Genomic DNA, 6,137 nt, shown 5'->3' on the forward strand with positions numbered 1-6,137 from the left:
ATGTACTGAATCGATTGATTCTATTTATTGTCTGTCTCCTCAACTTGATGTAAGCCCCATGAAGGCAGGAATTCTTCTGGGAGAGGTGGGGAGGTCTGGTTCATTCACTGCTAATATGCCGGCATCTAGAACAATGCTTGACACTTAGAAGGTCTCAATAAGTGTTTTTTGAATAAACAAATGAATGAAACTTCCCTGGCCCCTAAAGGTATTTGAATTTCAGCCCTGCTCATCTTTTCATGATCTTCGTGATCTTCAGAGCAGATCATTTTTATCTCGGTCACATAGCCATTCTTCCAAAAGATAGTTCATTTATCACTGCCTCTTCATCTGAGCCCAGCTCCTAAGAAGCTCTCCCAAGAGACTGAGCTGATATGCTGCAGTTGGGTTGGCTTCTGACCTAATCTCACATTCTGTGAATTTAATGAGGGGCATTTACTTAGGTGTTGTCCCAGACTCCTCCATAAGACACTGTCTTCATGTACAATGCTTTTGTTTTTAGGAGTTATTTAGCTGCTGAAGGTCAAACCTTTCAGCTCATTGAATATTAATTATTCAAATGTATTTGGTCTTATGGGAAATGTTCAGCCAGCAATGAAATGAGGGTGAATCAGGGCAAGGGAGAGAGCCCATATTAATGTCATTTTTTTTTCTCTTCTCTAATGGGGTAAATGCCCTCTAATGAGCCCCTGTGTTTCTGAGTTGAAGACAGGCAAGCAGCACAGGAGAAGAGGCAAGGCTATTCACCGAGTAATTTGCAAAAAAAAAAAAAAAGAGTTATTTATCAAAGTTACTTCTTGATATGTTAAATGATAGAACTTTGCCATTCAAAATTTCTTTAGAGGTAATGTTGCTGATTAAAAACAAAGCATGTGCTCCCATTTTGTGAATGAGAAAACAGCCGCATGGAGTAGGGTCATGGTTTTCCAAGGACAACAGCAACCCAATCAATTCTATCTTTCTATCAAGGGTTAGTCATGTTTGCCTCCATCTACCTGAAGTGTTCCCAGACCATCTCATAATGAAAATTACCTACCACTGAGAGAAAGAAAAAGAATGAAGGCCACTTACTTACTCAAGCCCCCAACAGTATTGAATCAAGGGTGAAAGTAGAGTAGGCAGAGCCGAGAAGAACGTTAAGAGTGGCATAAGCTGGAATAATCCTTAGAGGTCACCTAAAGCAACCTTAGAGGTCATTTGCACATGGAAAGTTTGAGGGCCTGGGCACGTGGGAAGTTAGTGACTAGAAAAGAGAATTACCCCACCTCGAGTCTTCATGGAACTTTTATCTAGGGTCCTCAAATGACCCAAGTGACTCTGGTCTTATACTCTCATTTTCCAGATGAGAAAACAGAGACCAGTAATGCAGAAAGAGCAATGAGGCCAAGGAGGACTTAGGAGGCGAGAGGAGATACTTTAAACGAACCTTCACCCCTTTGGATTCTCTTGAGTTTATTTAAGCAGGACTTTCAGTTCTTTCTTCTTTTCCATCAATGTCAGAGTAACTTGTACATCAATTTCGTCCAGTCCCTGGGGAAATAGACTTGTGAACTTGAAAAACAAATGCCTAAACTCACTGAACCAAGTTAGTTTCTTGTACTGTCCCTCTGTTCCATGTCAGTGTTCCTGCCCAGAGTGGGGTCAGTTTGGTCAGAATCGGGGTAAGAAGTATACTAGACTCCCCCAGAGCCATAGTTTAGCAATGAGGAAAGAGGCACTTAGGACAGTCTCCCCAAAGGAGACTTTCCCGGTGTTCTTGGCAGAGAGCGGATACTTAAAAAATGATCGTTGGATTACCTTGTTAGGTGCCACTCTGGAAAACTTGTAAGTTATCAACTTCACGATTGACCAATGAATGAGCGTATTGATCAGCTGACTACTCTGTGTCCAGATTAATACATGGAATTGTGCATTATGTGTGTTTTTAGTCTTACTCTCAGGGGCCTTAAAAAATCCTGTTGGGAAGTCAATTCTAGCATGTGTGAAAACAATTGAGCAAAATACAAGACCGTTCCCGTGTAAGACCATATAACATTGATAGAGTTGTGGGAGTGGATTTAAAAGCAATCTCTCTTCATCATACCAACGTAATAGTAATGACAGTAATAATAGTAGCTGAATTCTTTGAGGAGTTAGTGTCGTTACTGCTAGGCACGTGCTAAGCACTTTACAGATATTGTCTCATTTAATCTACACAACAATCCTACTAGGTCGGGTACTAATATTATGCCCTTGCCCAAGGTCACATGTTAGAGTGTAGAGCCAGAATTTGAACCCAGGTCCGCCTTGCTCCAAAGCCATGTTCTTAGTATTGATACTACAGCTCATACTCAGCCTTCTGGCCCACTCGAGGCCTCTATGTGTATGTGGTTTCTTTAATATGACTCCAATACCTTTTCAAGTCTCTCTCCTCATCCTTCGGCCACCATATCTGGTCCAGAGGAGTGGTTCTCAAACTCACACAATAGGGTCCGAATGAGTGAGAAAGAAAGAGGAACTGTTCATAACGAGTGGCCCATTTACTTCCATCACAGCTGGGAGTAGGGGCACAAGTGAACCTCATCCCAACATTACCAGCCAGGTGGAACAAGTCAAGAACCACCGTTCCTGACCATTCCCTCTTGCTCTGTTCCCACTTTGCCCATGCCCTTCTTGCTTTGCCATGTTTAACTGTGCTCTCCTGAAGTCTGTCTTAAATGCTAGTGATAACATCACCTCTAAAGCTCGGGTAGCCAACTCTCCTGTAAGTCTCCTGGGTTCCTCAGGGTATTCCTAGTTCCTATCCCAGTTATTTTTCCCTAGAAGGGGTCAGACATTATGGGTGCTGAATCACTGCTCCACCTTGTGGTTATGTCTGGGAATTGCAGCTCTCTTGTTCTGTAATGGAGCATGAGGACAATTGGGCCTGAGCACAAAGCCTTCATGTTTCAATTACACCTTTCTCCCAGGCCTATATTCACTTAGACAGCCTTCTAGTTTACCATGGCGTTGAGAAGCCCATTTGACCTCCTCGAAATACTACCTTGGCTTCTGGGTACCTTTAAATTAAAATCATCCTGATACTACAATTCCTACTGCTACTGCTACTACACTACTACCGCTATTATTACTAATACTATTACTGTTACTGCTACTCCTACTACTGCTACAACTACTGTTACTGCCACAACTACCACTATTATCAATATTACTACTACTGTTTCTACCACTATTACTATTACCACCACAGCTACTACCACTATTAATACTACCATTACTACAGCAATTACTATTACTATCGCTGTTGCCGCTACTGAAGAATTGCTGTGTGTGCTTGGCTCATGGTATTTCACTTAAATTGTCTCATTTAATTCTCACATTGACCCTTTATCTAGGAAATATTGTCCCTATTTTACAGGTAAGATAACTAAGCCTTGGCAAATCCCATGAATTGTCAGAATTCCCATTGCTAGTAAGAGGTGAGTCAGGCTATGAATCCAAACCATCTGACATCAGAGCCCATGCACTCAGCCACTGTGCTTAAATGGTCTTCCAGTGCAAGGAGGTGGCATTGGCTTTGGAGTCAGGGAGACCTGGGTTAGACACCCCACCTAGCTGGGTAGCAAGGCAAGTTAGTCTTATCTGTAAAATGGGGTTTCCAGTTGCATGTTATTTTGAGAATTAAATGAGAGGATGTATATAAAACACATAGCAGAGAAGCTGTACCCTGACTCCTGGGAGCCTAACAGACCTATCTCGTGACTCTCCTCGCATGGCCAACAATAGGTCCTCGGCAAACGTTTCTAGAATGACTCACTCAGGTCATACAAACTACTCGTTAATCATTTGTTTGTTCGTTCCTTAACCCATCTATCACACCATTATTGAGCACCTACTAATGCCAGGTATAGTGCTTGGGCCCTGGGGAATAAAAAGGTGAGAAAGCAGATACGGTTGCTGTCCTTGCAGAGTATACCCTAGTGGAATTTTCTGTGCGTAGATACAGAGTATGCAAAGGACAGTGTAGACAGGCAAGGCACGTAGCACCTGAGTTTGGAAAGAGAGGTAAATCAAGGATATCAATGACTAGGCACAATGAAGATTAAGATAAACATTTTAAGAGACGGAGGGAATGGATAGCCGATTGGGAGAGAATTTCCATCAAAGGAAAGAGAAAGCCCATTGGTGGATGGATCAGGAAAAGCTCGGTAGCATCAATGTGAAGGCAAAGAAAGTGGCCAAAGGTAGCAGCCTGGAGGTGCACCCCAGGTAATCGGTGCCTTATCATTGAGGGCGCTAACCAACTATTCTTCCACAGCAGTCTCACCGTAGAGGAGAAGACCTGGATATTAGAGGTTCCTCTAGAATCAGTAAGAGACAGATTATTAACCAAGTGAAAATACTCTCACCGAATGCCAGATACTGTGCTGGACTCCAATCCTCACCAGCTGCGTGTGGGCCCTTATTTCACAGATGAGAAAACTGATGCTCACAGACATTCAGTGACTTACTCAAATTACTGAATGTGGATGTCAGGGTGCAAACTTGGATCAAATTCATTCCAAAAGCCACACTCCTTCCATCACAGGACACATTGACTCTTTTACTGAAAAGGCAAGAAGCCTAGTGAACTTTCACTCGGATCTGAACACCCAGGGGAGGGGCCTCTGATGCAGTGTTTCTTGTGAACCAAAGGAAAGGCAGTGTTCTCAATATGAAGAAGGCAGTACTTGGTGCCACCCAAGGTCGTTGACAGGAATGGAACAAGAGCCTTTGGGCAGTGTGGTTTAGTGGAAGGCTGCAGAGTACAGCATTGATGTCAGGTAGACTTGGGCTTGTATCTCAGCTGGGCAAGTTTTTTAAACTGCTTTAAAGCTTCAGTTTCCTCTTCTATAAAATAGAAGATAAACCAATAGTATCTACCATAGAATTGAATCAGTTACTACAAGGGGAGCCCCACCAAATGCATGTATATAATAAGTACTTAATGCATGTTAATTTTCAGCCTTATTTTACTAGACAGGCCTAGGACAGTGCTAAGGGCATTCTAGGTGTTCAGGATACAGCTAGTATACTTCTTTTTTTCCAGGGCCTGACAAAATCCTGGCCCTCTTACCCCTAACTATAAGTCAAGTGGGTGTTTCATAAGCTTATGAATTTTTATAAGGTTCTATTTTTGCTATTTCATGTAATGCTCCAGTGCCATAGGACACGTCAGCTCCTGACCTTTCGGTTGGTGAGGCACTTCCCATAAACAGAGCCATAAAAGCCCACTGGTTTTCTCCTTGGCATATGAGTTTATTTGGTGCTCTCCCTCTCTCCTTCACCATTTGAATAGTGATGTCATGTTCTAATATCCTCTCACCTCTACTGAAAAAGACCTACCCACGATTCCCTTCTAGGGGCTCAGCAATTCCCAGGGGGGAAGTTGTGGTTTCAGTAAGGTGCAGGCATCACGAAACCGAGAGAGAAATGGTAGGGTAGAAGAAAACAGCCATGTCTTTTTATTAAGTTCAAGTCTATGGCCAAGTCAGGCTTTTTCCTTGTTGTTGTTTTTTAAGGCTTGCTGTTAAGACATCGCTATGACAACATTTAAGGGAATATAAGTGGAATAAAGCACCCACCCATTTCACCACCCCTCAAATGCTAGCCCAGCTATTTTCCTCCGTGACTGTTTTCAGTTGTTACACATATGTTTATGAAAATTATAATCATACTGTACATTTTAATTTGGAGTTCTTCTCTGTTTCCCTTAGTATTATTTCAAGAAGGCCTTTGATACATTGCTGCGCTGTCTTTGTGCTTAGTGTAAAAGCTATCGTATCATGGTTCATTCCTGAGACTTCTTGCTCCAGTGTCTTGGTCCCAAGCAATCCTAGGGCTGAGTGGGACAGTCACAAAACCTTCAGTTCAAGCCTTGGTTTGTCCATTTGCTGGCCATGTGACCTTGATTCTTGATTCATTACTGCCTTGTGCTCTGAGCCTCAGTTTCCACATCTATAACAGAGTAGCTGTGAGGTTTAGAAGCATGTCAAGACCTGTCAGAGAATTTCTTGACGAATGGCAACGGTTAATCGAGATGTACTGTTTGCCTTATTATTGGATAGTTCTAAATAACACCAAAATGGGAGGCTTTTGTCTCTTTTTAGATTTATCTT

The sequence above is a fragment of the Pteropus alecto genome, unplaced genomic scaffold (genome assembly GCF_000325575.1).
Source record: "Pteropus alecto unplaced genomic scaffold, ASM32557v1 scaffold98, whole genome shotgun sequence".
NCBI lineage: Eukaryota > Metazoa > Chordata > Mammalia > Chiroptera > Pteropodidae > Pteropus > Pteropus alecto.